Here is a 15,900-nt window from a genome sequence, read left to right on the forward strand (position 1 = left end):
ATCCCCTGTTACCCCAGTCTTCTACACCCTCAGTAATTAAATACAAAGTAATACCCTATTGTAAGGCCCTTTGCAATGCTGTGGTTTTAGCTACATTTAGGGTGAGTTCTGACTTCATAATACATCTCCAACATACCGACATTATATAGTGAGAAGACTGCTGCTGGCTATCAACTCCACCTCTTAAGGCAGCTTCCTCTGCATGGGTGAGGCTGAGTAACACAGTGTCCGGGAACTGTGACACCCACCTGCTCCTCTGAACGCCTGAACTTACTGAACCTCAAGGACAAGCAGCACTACGGGACGCCTTTTGGAGGCATGCTTTCCATTTGAATCGTCTGTGCTGATCTTTGCCCAGACATCTTGAGAAATGAATGGGAGCCAACACTGGACTTTTACTAATTGAAAATTGCTCAGCAGTTCCCATCAAAAGATTGGGGCTTTTTTTGTTTTTGGTTCCTGAGACAAAATAGAAGAAATCTAACCCTAACCCTAAAGGAGATCAGTCCTGGGTGTTCATTGGAAAGACTGATGCCAAAAGCTGAAACTCCAATACTTTGGCCACCTCATGCGAAGAGCTGACTCACTGGAAAAGACCCTGATGCTGGGAGGGATTGGGGGCAGGAAGGGAAGGGGACGACAGAGGATGAGATGGCTGGATGGCATCACCGACTTGATGGACATGAATCTGAGTGAACTCCAGGAGTTGATGATGGACAGGGAGGCCTGGCGTGCTGCGATTCATGGGGTCGCAAAGAGTCGGACACGACTGGGCGACTGAACTGAACTGAACTGAACTGAACTGAAGGCACTGTCAGAGATGGAAGGTCCTAGAGAGTCAGTGTCCTCATTTCACAGGTGGAAAACTGAGATTCTAAGATGAGTGACTTAGCCAGGCTCACCTATGTGGGAGCTGGAAAGCCAGAGCTCTAATACAGCTGTGATAACCTCTAGCCTTGCTCTCTCCACCAGCGTCCACTCCTTCCTGCCCCCAGGGGTCTATGGAGGACGCTGAGCAACCCCAGACTGTATGTGAGCACCACTGCACTGTGCTTGGGCTTCCCAGCTGGTGCTAGTGGTAAAGAACCCACCTGCCAATGAAGACGTAACAGACATGGGTTGGATCCCTGGGTTGGGAACATCCCCTGGAGGAGGGCATGGCAACCCACTCCAGTATTCTTGCCTGGAGAATCCCATAGACTTACTGATTTTCATTTGAAATTAGCCCGGGGGGTGGGAAAAAAGTTGCATCTTGTCTTAAGGAAACTTTACTGAGGGCCCATATGTCTTCTATATCTGTATGAGTTCTTAGAAATATATTGAAAATCCATTGAGAAAAGTAATTATTGATCATGTACTGTGAGTCAGGTTCCAAACCAACACTGAAGGCTCCTTCCCCCCTTGACAAAGGGAGACAAGCGTCAAAACCAAGTTACATCTGAGTGAGGTAAGTGAGCAGTGAACAAGCATTCGTAGGAATCCACATAATGTGCAAAGACCCTCCCACCTCACTGCTTTTCATCAAGGACTATAGGATAAGCTACATTTCCTCTCTCCTTAATAAGACACAGAACAGCGAGCCCCATTCACTGTAAAGTGTGATATTCACTCAGCTAATGTTCATTGAACTTGGCACTGAGTACATAAAAGGACACTGGCCAGTGTGTCCTCAGGAAAATCACAATTTAACTTAAGCAATCCAGGTGAGAGTCGGTGCTGAAGTCGTTGTTCGACCGTGTGGAAAATTCTGTGTACATAATCAAGCCCTGGGAAAAGTCTGAGTGGAAGTTAACATCGTCTTGTGAAAACCTCCAAGAAAAGGTGGGGGCCTGAGTTGGAAAGATGTGGCAGATGTCAGCTGCCAGATGGCAAGAAGGAGGCAGTTCCGGACACAAGCTTGAAACAGAGAAGCTAGTGTGGGAAGGTGAGAGCAAACTGACCCCATCGTGCAGAGCGAGTGGGCAAGGCGCGAGGAGAGACATGGAGCAGGAGAGGGCGGAGAGGACGCTCTGCGCAGTGGGTGGCATTTGGGTTTTGCCTCTGAAAGTGTCGATCTGAAAGGGCAAGAAGATAACTACTTGGGGGGAACAAAGCAGCTTTTGGCTACAGGGGGGCCGTCTCTCTTGATCAATTCTCCCACTGAAATCCCTCTTCTTACAGCAAATGCCATCCAGAGGCGACAAGGCTTTACAGGACAGCAAGACAAGCAGCTCTGCATAATTCAGCCACTCAGTACAAGGTCTTGACTGCTTTCCCAGAGTGCAGTTCTCAGAATGAAGGCAACAAATTACATGCCATTAGTAAGAGCCAAAAAATTCCGTCTCAAAACTCCATCATAGATGGTCTGTGGGCCGAGGATGGCATGTATGCTGTACATATTGAATGTGAATTAGTATATTGGGCAGCAGATAAATGATGCTTAATAGACAATGCAGAGATGACTGGTCTCTTCCTACATGTCACCTTCCTACATGTACCCTCTTGCAACGAGAGCCAGGGACCAGGTGATATAGGTTTTGTGTTTAAGAAAGTTAATGTATTAATATAATGGGGGTGAGCATAAAATAAAGTTTAATGTAAGCAGCTCTAATGAAAAGCGTAGGAAAGAAGTCAGTCTGAAAAGGCTACATACTATATATGATTTCAACTGTATGACATTCTGGAAAGGCAAAACTTGGGAGACAATAAAGAGGTCAGTGGTTACCAGGGAGTGGGGAAAGGGATGAACGCAGAAGGTTTTTAGGTCAGTAAAACTCTAATGCAAACTCTGTGCTTTGGTTGATTATGATACGTCAGTAGAGGTTCATGGGTAATCGGTGGTAACGAACATACTCCTCTGGGGACAGCTGTTAGTAAATGGGGGAAGCCACACATGTGGAATGGCAAGGAATACATAGGAAGTCTCTCTATCTTCCTCTTAATTAAGCTGTGAACCTAAAACTGGCCTAAAAATCAGTATCTTTTAAAATATCAAGAATAAGTAACATAATTTTTGTCATTAATTTAAAATATAGGAAAATATCTAGGACCTAATATATGAGACTCGTATCATAGGAAGGACCGGACGTGGTTAGCTCTAGAATCAGAACAGGAAAGGTCATGTTAGTGAAGGGACCGCCCACAGTGGTAGGTATTAAACTATGTTTTGCTGGGCTTTAATATTGCCCCAAAGCATTTACATGCACCAAAGAAGGGAGATGGAGGGTGGGAGACAATTCAGGCTCTCGACCATCACTTCTGCTTCACCCTGAATATCTATGGCTTCAGCTAGTTTACATATGGGTTCCATAGGAGACTTCAAATAACTAAAGGGTCTAGAGGCTTGAAAGCATATGTATAGACACTTGTCCAGATTACTTTACCACTGAAACCTGGTCCCATATTTTCCTGCTAACTCATCTTATATGGACTCATTGCCTTACTCAGACATTCAAAGTCTTTCATGGCCTGGCCTCAACCTTCTTCCAGCTTTTGTCTATAACTTCTTTCCCACATTCCTTACTTACCAACCAGACTACCTAACAGTTTACACTCCTAAAATGATGCTTTTTAAGATACAATTACTTGCTAACATATCAGGTTCTTCCATTAGACGGGGAGCTCTTCAAGTTGTTGTTCAGTCACTCAGTCGTGTCTGACTCTCTGTGACCCCATGGACTACAGCATTCCACGGAAGGGCAGGCTTCCCTGTCCTTCACTATCTCCCAGAGTTTGCTCAGACTCATGTCCATTGAGTCAATGATGCCATCTGACCATCTCATCCTGTCGCCCCCTTCTCCTCCTGCCTTCAATCTTTCCCAGCATCAGGGTCTTTTCCAGTGAGCCAGCTCTTCACATCAGGAGGCTTGGAGTATTGGAGCTTCAGCTTCAGCATGAGTCCTTCTAATGAATATTCAGGACTGATTTCCTTTACCATTGACTAGTTTGATTTCCTTGCTGTCCAAGAGACTCTCAAGAATGTTCTCAAGCATCACAGTTCAAAAGCAACAATTCTTTGATGCTCAGTCTTCTTTATGGTCCTTCTTAATGCTCTTCAAGGGCAGGAACCATATTTTGTTCATTATAAGGGAGAAAAGTGGGCCCCTTCTCCAAAGTGTTGGTTGAGCAAACATTCTCATTTGAACTGCAGTAACCAGAAGTTCCCACCAGATGGCAGTGTGCGGACACTTTTCCCTTACCAACCAGGAGGGAGGGGGAAGGTTAGGGCAAATTGCCTTTCATCTCTGTCCTTGCAGACTGACAAACAAATCTCCGCAGACATCAGAGCTTGTGACTGGGCAGGAGACGTCACATCGTGAATCAGAACCTCAGGCGGCTGCTGTATTCCCTCGATACCGCCTCTCTCTGAAAATTTTCCTTCTGGAGGCTGAGAAAGGATTATTCTAGTCTGTGTTCTAGGACAGAGGAACTTGGAGTTGAGTTTGATTGTCACAGGCACACGATGACTATCTTTTCAGCACTTTGGAGAACTGGCCACCAACACCCACTGATTGCTGCCATCTGTTGAGGTTTCTTAACCTCCTGCCCAGCCCCACCTACTACGACCAGGCAGCAAGCAGAAGTCAGCCAAACATGTCAGCTAACTTCTGAAGACAGCGGCTTCCCCAAGTTCCCTGGATAATCAGCTCAGGAGACCTTTAGGTGCCCTAAACCTGCAGCCCCTCACCTCTTTACCTGGGGACCCTGTGCTCTGCTCTGGAATGTCTCAGAAGAAAAGGGCTCCCAAATAGAAGACAGCCCCAGGCCAACTGAAAAACAAGGAGAAATATCTCCAAAGGACCTTCCAGACTCGAAGTGCCCCGGTGCAAAAAGGGCCTTACCTTTTCACTTCCTTCTGTTTCTGTAGGCCTCTGATCTCACCACAGTCCAGAAAGGCAGGGGCCTTCCCTTCTTGCTACTTTGAAAGCTTCTGTGTTTTGTCTCCCATCATCCAAAATGCTCTAGCCCCTCTAAACTTGTCCTGTTCCTACAGACCTCCTTTTCTTCACTGCTAGAGTAGAGATTATAATTGGATATAAGTCAAGAAGATTCTGGAGATTTCAACTTCTTTTAATCAAACAAGGTCTCAGTTCTAAGGGCATCTCCCTGAGATGGGTCTCACTGCTAACTCTGCTGCACCCTGAGAAACACACCTCATTCAGTGGATAGAAGGGTAGTTAAGACCCAAGCTCTGGAGTCAGCAGACTTGGGTCAGATTCTGCCTCTGCCACACCCTAACTACTTGACCTTGGGTGAGTTGTTCAACCTCTCCAAATCTTAGCTTCTTCATCTATAGAATGGAGGAAGTATCTACATATCTCAGAGGGATGTTGTGCTCATAAAATAAGGCTTGTGAAGTATTTAAGCACAGTACCAATTCAAGGGGCATTAAATAAATGCTCGGACTCACTATTAGCATTAACAGAAATACCCTGCAGAAGACACAGCTCGCTAGAAGTAATTCTTGTTGTTACATTCTGGAGAAGGAAATGGCAACCCACTCCAGTATTCTTGCATGGAAAATTCCATGGACAGACGAGCCTGGTAGGCTACAGTCTATGGGGTCTCAAAAAGTCGGACACAGCTGAGCCACTTCACTTCACATTCAGCAAAGCTGCAGAAACATCTAAAGACTCCAAAAGCTTTTCATAAATCCTGTTGGGACCTATCCCTTCAATGAGATCCGTTTTGCTTTTATTTGTTTAGTGTTTTATTCAGTAGGATCTAACTGAGCTTATAAGCTGTGTCAAGCTCACCGGAGGCCAGGAAGGTACGTATGAGATGCAGTCTCTGTCCTCAAAGAATTCAGAGTACATTGAGGAGCCCATCCATAAGCAATTATAATGTAGTGGGATCTGTGCTTTAACCTGGGTAAACACACCATCCTGCAGATGCAGAAGGAGGGAGCCTGAGATCCGACACATCTTGCAAGGCATTGTCAGTCCTTCATGCTCTAACTCTAGCCTTCCTGGCAGTGTCTAATCCAAGAAATAATTATCTTCCTGACAGTACACTATGGTATCTCAGATCTCTAATCGTGGCACCGACTATGCTCTCTCAATGTAATGCCCACCTACCTGGAAATCTACCAGCACTCTAAGTTTCTGCCTAAAGATAGCAACCTATGAGAAGTCTTCCTCAGAGAGACTTCCTAGAGAGACTTGAGGGCTTCTCCACAGCAACGGTGAGCTCACTGAAAGTTGGGGCAGCATACTTTTACCTTGGTCTCTAGCACTTGACTCAGTGGCCAATGCAAAACTGGCTTTCAGCAGTGATGGTGCACAAAGAAACCTGCCTCTATGCACCATGCTCCCCAACCCCTTGTAACCAGCACTGCCCTCATTTCAGCCAGTACAGGGAAAAAACCAACCCACTGAATCAAGGGTCTACTGTCACCCAGATCCATTGTAGGGACTCTATACTGTTACAGAAAAGTTTCTGTTGTCATCCGAAGTTTCTTTCCTTTTAATGCCCACCAGTTTGGGCCTGGTTTTACTCTTTAGAACAAAGCAGAATAAATAAGTTCATATTCTCTTCAACATAGCAATCCTTCAAATATATGAAGATATCAGACAAATATAATATCAGTATAAAACCCTCATTTGTGTCTTTTCCTTTTCAAACACACACAGCTAATTAAGTCATCATTAACACACATTTTTTAAGTGCCTAACATATGCTGAGTACTTCATAGAAGCTTTGAGCATCATAAATTTAGTCTTGATATCTTCAACAACACCAGCATATACATACCTATGTTTTGATATATTTCATCGTGTTGGTTTCATTTCTGTGTTCTAGGAATCCTAGATCATTTTAGATACTAATGCCTCACTATTATTATTAATATTGCACTAATTTACTAAAAATATATGCCATGTATACGTTTATATAGGCTTCTTTTTAGATACTCATATTGAGCTGAAAAGCTAAGTGACCATCTTGCTTTTGTACAGGTAATGAGATTGAACCATCAGAGATTAACCCCTGTTCAATGTTATCTTGCTGATAGGGGCCAGAGACAAAGACAAGGTCAACTCAGCCTCCCTCCAAGGCCAGGGCTCCTTCCACTGTATGTACAATGCCACTTCTTGGTGTCAGTCTGCAGCATTTACTTTTCATTTTAGTTTGGTGTCATCTGCAAATTTGGACATTTCCCCTTCTAGAGAACCTTTGAAATCATGAGTGAAAAATATTGGCCAGAAAAAAAAGGCTTCAGTCCTTGCCAGAGATCACTTTCTAGCTGACATGGAGCTGTTAGCAACCCTTAAGAGACATTTTTATTACCCAACTGTGAAACCAGTGAATATATGACATGATCCTGCTCATATGTCACCGTCTTATGCAAAAATCACTTTACAGGAGGCAGTGTGAAATCTGTTGCTAAAACTTCCTCACCCTACTGATTTACCAATGTAGTGGCACAATAAGAAAAGGAAATGTGGTGTGTCTAGCACGACCCGTTAGTAGTAAACTTGAATGAACTTCTAGCGATCAGAGCCTTTGCTTCAAAATGCCCATGAATCAATTGTGTAAGGTTCCAAAATTTCAGCAGGAGCTTAGATAAAACTCATATTCCCATCTTCAGTGTTTAGTCCTTTGTTATGATGCCAAGTAAACCCCTTTATTCACAGGGGAAACCCTTGTGAACTTGTCAGAATATGATCTGTTCCCAGGGCTGTTGACAAGCATCCTCAGTGACACTTACTGCTCAGTTTGATGCAGAATGTCCCACTTCTTCATTTTGGTACACGATGTTACATCTGTATTTCATGCACCTTTTTCTTTCATTGCTTATATGTCATGCAGGCTGTTTGGCTAAAATTTCCTAACCCCCAAATTAAAGGCTAAAAGTGACTTCAAATGGTAGGAATAAACTATTGTCTAAGAGGTATGTGGATCTCAGAAGTTCACTTACAGGAAACAGCTTTCTTGCCCCTTGTATTCCCAGTGCCAGGAGCATAGTAAGCGCTCAAGATGTGTTTGTTACAGCAAATGGGGAGGAGATACAACAACTTCAGACCAAAAAATAAAAGCATGAAAATATGTATGCCTTTAGGAGAGGGAACTCAAAGTTTTAAACTCATACTAAAATGTGTATGACTGATATGAGAGACTTTCTGGACACTAGGTCTTGTTGGAAAACTGTGGGAAGAGTTCCTGAAGATTTTTAAAGGAGGATGGAAAAGCCTCAGAGAGAGGAAAGGGAAGGGAAAAGTAAAAGGGCCAGGAGCTACCCTGAAAGCAATAGAATAAGTTATAATGTTGGAGACAGAAGCCCAAGGTTCAAGCTCTGTGTCTACTGTTAGCTGTTTGCCATTGAATAAGTTTCACACCTTAACAGAGCCTCAATCTTGAGGGACGTGACAGAAACATGAAGTCACATCTCCCAGAAGTGTGTGAGCATCTAATGAGATTAAAAATATGAAAGTACTTTATCAAATCAGCATCACTTACACCCAAATCTGTGTTGGGGTCCGCCTGAATAAAACCAGTGGGATCACAAGAGTATTGTGAGGATGGATTAAGAGATTGCTATATACCTGTGAGCTTTCAGGCAAACTTGAAAAACGTTGAGCCTTACCAAGTTGAGAGGCCAGTGCTTATGCAGTATTGGAGCAACTGAGAGATATAGCCATACAAGCATTCCTCCAGCTCCAAGTCCTCTAGTCAAATAAAACTGAGCACATCCTAAACTGAACTTAGACTTTTTTGCTGAGAATCAGCCATCCTAATTCTGTTACTGATAGAACTGTATCTTAAGCCACTGAAGCCTGAAATCTGTGTCTTGATTGTTAACCTTCTACCAATCTAAGGACAGTAGGGGTGGACAGAATTGATGCATGTAACTTTTATCCTGAGACATCTTTTATCTGCTGTGAGCCCTAATATTCTCGTCTGTTGAATAGAGACAATTCCACCTGCCTTACTGGGTTTTAGCATTTTATGAGAATCAACTGATTCATGTAAAAGTTTTTTTAAAACGATAAAATCCTCTGAAAACAAAAAGGTATTTTTTAATATTTACAATAGTGTAAGACTAATCCTGGGCTTTCCTGGTGACCAAGTGTGATGAAGAATTCACCTGCCAAGCAGGAGATACGGGTTCGATCTCTGGGTTGAGAAGTACCCTGGAGAAGGAAATGGCAACCCACTCCAGTATTCTTGCCTGGGAAATTCCATGGACAGAGGAGCCTGGCAGGCTACAGCCCATGGGGTTGCAAGAGGGTCAGATATGACTTAGCGCCTAAATAACAAGACTAACCCTAGAGACTGACTTTGTCTAATCTGCACAAAGAAAGCTGAGCCCAAAAAATCTGCCATTTAGTAATACCAAAAGATACTGGTTCAAAAAATTCTGAGTACCACTTGGGTAATTGTTCCACTTGTTGTCTAGCTAAATAGCTTGAATCTATGGAGTTTTGATGCTGAAAGAATTAAGGAAATCATTACCACATTAAAGGTGCAAAAATTTTTTAAATATATTAATGAGGTGGTGGGAAGTGTGGTGACAGTGAAGTCGGTCTGGAAGTGTTTGGTTTCCCTAATTAAACGGAGCTAATGAGTTTCTTCACGGAGCCTGAGCGCTGGGCTAAACAGTCTAACAAGCCTTGGATTTCTGTGATCTCAATAAGAAATGACCAACTGGCAGCTGAAAATAACCTGCGTCATGGAATGACTCATCCTTCACACCTTTGGGTGGAAGCTCTGCATCAGAAGGCAGAAGGAACTTGCAAGCACTCTGCGGGGCTGAAGTCAGATCCTTTGAGGTCTCCAGAAGCTGCAGACACCTCATGACAAGGGATCTTAACATCATATCACAATGAGGCAAGGAGAATCGCAAAGTGAAAGCTACTCTAGATGACAGATCAGGGCTAGGAAAAAACTGACAAAGAGGAGATGGAGTTAAATTTAATCAACATTCATTGAGCCTGGAGGTGTGTAGTAGTATCAGTTCAGTTCAGTCGTGTCCGACTCTATGCGACCCCATGAATCGCAGCACGCCAGGCCTCCTTGTCCATCACCAACTCCTGGAGTTCACGCAGACTCACATCCATCGATCGGTGATGCCATCCAGCCATCTCATCCTCTGTCGTCCCCTTCTCCTCCTGCCCCCAATCCCTCCCAGCATCAGGGTCTTTTCCAATGAGTCAACTCTTCGCATGAGGTTGCCAAAGTATTGGAGTTTCAGCCTCAGCATCAGTCTTTCCAATGAACACTCAGGACTGGTCTCCTTTAGGATGGACTGGTTGGATCTCCTTGCAGTCCAAGGGACTCTCAAGAGTCTTCTCCAATACCACAGTTCAAAAGCATCAATTCTTCAGCACTTAGCTATCTTCACAGTCCAACTCTCACATCTATACATGACCACTGGAAAAACCATAGCCTTGACTAGACGGACCTTTGTTGGCAAAGTAATATCTCTGCTTTTCAATATGCTATCTAGGTTGGTCATAACTTTCCTTCCAAGGAGTAAGCATCTTTTAATTTCATGGCTGCAATCACCATATGCAGTAATTTGGAGCCCCCAAAAATAAAGTCTGACACTTTTCCCACTGTTTCCCCATCTATTTCCCGTGAAGTGGGACCAGATGCAATGATCTTCGTTTTCTGAATGTTGAGTTTTAAGCCAATTTTTTCACTCTCCTCTTTCACTTTCATCAAGAGGCTTTTTAGTTCCTCTTCACTTTCTGCCATAAGGGTGGTGTCATCTGCATATCTGAGGTTATTGATATTTCTCCCAGCACTCTTGATTCCATCTTGTGCTTCTTCCAGCCCAGCATTTCTCATGATGTACTCTGCATATAAGTTAAAAAAGCAGGGTGACAATATACAGCCTTGACATACTCCTTTTCCTATTTGGAATCAGTCTGTTGTTCCATGTCCAGTTCTAACTGTTGCTTCCTGACCTGCACACAGATTTCTCAAGAGGCAGGTCAGGTGGTCTGGTACTCCCACCTCTTGAAGAATTTCCCACAGTTTATTGTGATCCACACAGTCGAAGGCTTTGGCATAGTCAATAAAGCAGAAATAGATGTTTTTCTGGAACTCTCTTGCTTTTTCCATGATCCAGCGGATGTTGGCAATTTGATCTCTGGCTCCTTTGCCTTTTCTAAAACCAGCTTGAACATCTGGAAGTTCACGGTTCACATATTGCTGAAGCCTGGCTTGGAGAATTTTGAGCATTACTTTACTAGTGTGTGAGATGAGTGCAATTGTGCGGTAGTTTGAGCATTTTTTGGCATTGCCTTTCTTTGGAATTGGAATGAAACCTGACCTGTTCCAGTCCTGTGGCCACTGCTGAGTTTTCCAAATTTGCTGGCATATTGAGTGCAGCACTTTCACAACGTCATCTTTCAGAATTTGAAATAGCTCAACTGGAATTCCATCACCTCCACTAGCTTTGTTCGTAGTGATGCTTTCTAAGGCCCACTTGACTTCACATTCCAGGATGTCTGATTCTAGGTGACTGATCACACCATCATGATTATCTGGGTCGTGAAGATCTTGTTTGTACAGTTCTTCTGTGTATTCTTGCCATCTCTTCTTAATATCTTCTGCTTCTGTTAGGTCCATACCATTTCTGTCCTTTATCGAGCCCATCTTTGCATGAAATGTTTCCTTAGTATCTCTGATTTTCTAGAAGAGATCTCTAGTCTTTCCCATTCTGTTGTTTTCCTCTATTTCTTTGCATTGATTGCTGAGGAAGGCTTTCTTATCTCTCCTTGCTATTCTTTGGAACTCTGCATTCAGATGGGAGTATCTTTCCTTTTCTCCTTTCCTTTTCACTTCTCTTCTTTTCACAGCTATTTGTGAGGCCTCCTTAGACAGCCATTTTGCTTTTTTGCATTTCTTTTCCATGGGGATGGTCTTCATCCCTGTCTCCTGTACAATGTCATGAACTTCTCCATCCATAGTTCTTCAGGTACTCTATCAGATCTAGTCCCTTAAATCTATTTCTCACTTCCACTGTATAATCATAAGGGATTTGATTTAGGTCATACCTGAATGGCCTAGTGGTTTTCCCTACTTTCTTCAATTTAAGTCTGTATATAGAGACATAAAAGGTATACCTCTGCCCTCCTCAGACAAGCTTTCTAACAAGTTAAGGAGGTAGATACAATTTTTAGAAACTAAAAGACAATTTAGAGCATCCTCAGTGCCTCCATGGTTTCTCCAGGTATAATCAATCTCTCAACATAGATTATGAAGCCATTTAAGATGTAGCCCCGCCTTGAGCTTCTCAGACATGGTGTCCTCTCAGACCTGTGTGTGTGTGTGTGTGTGTGTGTGTGTGTGTGCATGCTGCCCCCTTTGCCTGAAATGCCCTGTTTTTGCCTCTGGCCTTAGAGAACCATCCTTAGTGGGGCTGCCTAGTCTGTGAAGCCCTTCCTGATCACCCTTTCTTATCACTCTGTTGCTCACAGTTCCTTAAACTCTCCAAACTCCTTCCCGCCTACCAGACTTTGCGCTTTCCCATCTCTCCCATTCTTATTCCTACTCAGTGCTCAGGTGTCCACCTAAACTCAGCACAGAGAAGCATTGCTTGATGTCCCACAGCATCTAAGTCAGGGTCTCATCTTATTTTCTGCTAGAATCCTGTTTTCTTCCTTCATTACACTTATGGCAGCCTTTAAGTGAGTAATAAATAATAAATTGTGGCTTAATGTGTTTGCCGGCTTCCTTGTGGCAAGAATGGATTATTTACCACTACCTCCTGGTACATAGCACTGTGTCTGGCACACAAATAATTTTTAAGCGAATGAATGAATTTCTCCATGTTACCCTGATCCTCCAAAATACCTTAGAACATTGAAAGAATGTTATCTTCCAGTACTCTGGTGTCTCAGTCACTGTGCAAGTGATTCCTGCCTGGAGCACATCCAGTAAAACTTATAAAAATTTCTGATTTACAGAAGAGTTGCACAATGAGGGTATCAGCCTCCTTGAAGTAATGATTTTCTCTGTGAAATGATGCAGATACCTGGAGGCATGAAGCTTCACTTCCCCATTGAACTGAAAGCATCACATGATTCTTTGAAAATTGCTGTCTATGAATTTCCCAAGGGGAGGCTTTTTAGTAAAGCTCCCTGAAGTCTGGTGAAACATCACTCATCGTCAGGTAGGATCCAACCTGGTCCTATAACACGCTCTCTCCAAAAAGTGTGCTCTGTGTGACGGACACACCTAAACAAGTTCGAGAAGAGGGGCCGGACTAGAAAAGAAGGGACTCAATGCTGTACCAGACAAGGACGCTGAAGGCACGGGAGGAGCTAAATGAGAGCAGAGAGTGTTTGCAGGGTGTCTGATAGCCTCTTATCGCTCAATTCAACTTTGGTTGTGTATCCCAGAGGAAAGGCTCCAGGTGGGGAGAGGTTTGTCTTTATTTAATATGAGGAAAAACTGTTTCACAGAGTTGTGCAGAAGAGAATGGGCTGCCTTAGAAAGGTCTGACATTTTGCACAGAAAGGATGCAAGACCAGAACAATAGAACAATGGAGGTTGAATCTGTAAGAGACATGACGTATCTGAATGAACAATGGGGATGGTATCCAACAGGTGATGAATACTAATGAGCATCGTTGATTGGATCAGGTGTACGCTTAGATATTTAACCTCCACAGCATCCTAAGCTGTGAGATACTCCTTTTACCCTCCACTTCACAGATGAAGAAACTGAGGCACACAAAGCTTAAGCATGGGCCTTAGGTTACCACACAAGGAATGGAATCAGGATTCAAGCCCAGGTTCATCTGACTCCAAAGCCCATGCTCCAAAGACTGCTAAAATCCCCTGCAAATCTAATACTCTGTGACTTTTTTGCATATTGAGATATCAAGAAAAAAATCAATAAACCAGTCTCTAATGTAACTAATGAAGCTGAGTCCTTTGCTTTCTCCCTTCCATTGTCCTCCATTGTAATTCATATGCTTATGAGTACAGAGCATCTAACCGGGTTTCAAGTTTCCTGTGTGTCTCTGTGTGTACGTGTGCATAGATCTGACAGGGCTAGTTCATTTCAAGTAACCGAGTATGTCTTTGGACAGCTCTTGTCAAGATCCAATAGAAGAGCCAATTCCAAAAATATGTTCCTTTAGTGGTTTTTTAGGGTTCTCTGCTCTGCACGGATTGACAATGTGGTAACAAGAGACATTCTGGAGACTGGATTTAATGCAACCATATGCTAGACAGAATGAGAACCCATATTGCAGCAGACCAGCCGGTACATTTCCATGTTAACAGAAGCTTGATTGCAAATTACATTTAGTCTCAACAGCTCAGTTCACTGCACACAGATGCCATGGGGGACTGTAAAGTTAGCGAGATGTGGGGGAGTACGACTAACATTTTTTTTGAAAAAAAAAAAAAAATCCTTCAGCTGATAGAATGCCAAGGAGCATCAGCGCTGATGCTGAAAAGAAAATGCTGCTATATTTGTTTTGCCAGGAAAGGAAAAATAATCATTGTCGCGAGTTGTTAGTCAAATTATGAATACGAGCTCGGCTGGTAATTGTCTGATAATACAAACAGTGATATTAGGGCTGTCAGAGCTGCATATACGGTTTGACAGCTAACATGTACATGCTCTCTGAATGAGGAGCTGGTTCACTGATTCCAAAAGTTAAGCAGACAGAAGGGCGGGTGATAGAAGAGAGTTTCCCCAGGATCCTGGCTTTACATCCAGGACTGGATCTGGGTCAGCTTCCCAAAGTGTGGCCAGCATCTCCCCCATGCAGAGATGGATTTGCAGGATTATAGAAGAGCACAAAATGAGTCTGGGTTGCAGGTCTGTCTCTTACTTTCTGTGCAACCCCGGGTAAGTCATTTAACCTCTCTGGGTATAGGTTTTCCCACACCTAAAATGGGGCTGATAATACTCCAACAGGTCCTCTTCCCAAGGATATGGTGAAGCTTGTATGTGAGCATACAGTAAACACATGCTGCTCTATAAATGTTGGGGCTATAAGTTGCCTACTTGGCTGGGTTTCTTTTTGTTCCCATTTTAAGAGTCGAGCTGAAATGATTTCTTGTCCATTGTCTCATGGCTGGAGCAGAGTTTTTTGTCTAGGCATGAGCAGTTTTCAGTTAGAATCATTCATCTGCTTTCTTTGAAGAGTCTAGACACCCTGCACCTCTCACCTAGAACCTATCATTGACTCTTTTATAACATTCATTTCCCATCAGGAAACTAGAAAGCTTTCACCAAATTCCATCAAGGATGCAGGATGCCTTTATTCTCTTCACCCTCCTGTTTTCCAGGTTCCAAGCTGCAGTAGAGACTATTCTGCTCAATAATACATGTTCTCCCCTGAGCCACTAATTCCCAGAACCCTGTTGCAGCTAAGAGTGGCCATGGGCTAGGTTCTGGCCATAGGAACATGAACAGGAGTGAAGTCTATGGCTTCCTAGCCTTACCTTTAATCTTCTTGCCTCATTCTCTTTCTCCATCCACTAGCTGAGTGGCAAACACTCAAGAACCTGCAGAAGGACAGATGGAAGTGAATTGGGCCCCTGAATGACTGCCTGGAGCATAAGTCCCTGCCAATCTAGTCTAGGCTCTGAAGTGAGCGAGAAAATCTGCTCTCTTCATCCACTGAGGTTCATGGGTTGGTTGTTAAAATAGCTAGCCTGTCTTAAAACCCAAGTGGTCATCTATTTTATCTCACTATACAAAATGTGCTGTTACCAGAAACACAGTGAACATCTCATCAAATACATCCTGAACACTCCATGCCCTTCCATGCCTCCAAGCCTTTGCTTATATGCGATGTTTTCCACTGCTTCCCTCATGCCCCTCAACCCCACCTGTATGCTTTTCTACTGAGCAAGCTCTCACTTCTAGGGTTCAGCTCTGAAGAACCCACTCATATGGAGTTAATTGCTTGCTTTCTTTGGATTTTCACAAAATTTGTATATGCC

Source organism: Bos indicus, chromosome 1 (assembly GCF_029378745.1).
Source record: "Bos indicus isolate NIAB-ARS_2022 breed Sahiwal x Tharparkar chromosome 1, NIAB-ARS_B.indTharparkar_mat_pri_1.0, whole genome shotgun sequence".
Taxonomy (NCBI): Eukaryota; Metazoa; Chordata; class Mammalia; order Artiodactyla; family Bovidae; genus Bos; species Bos indicus.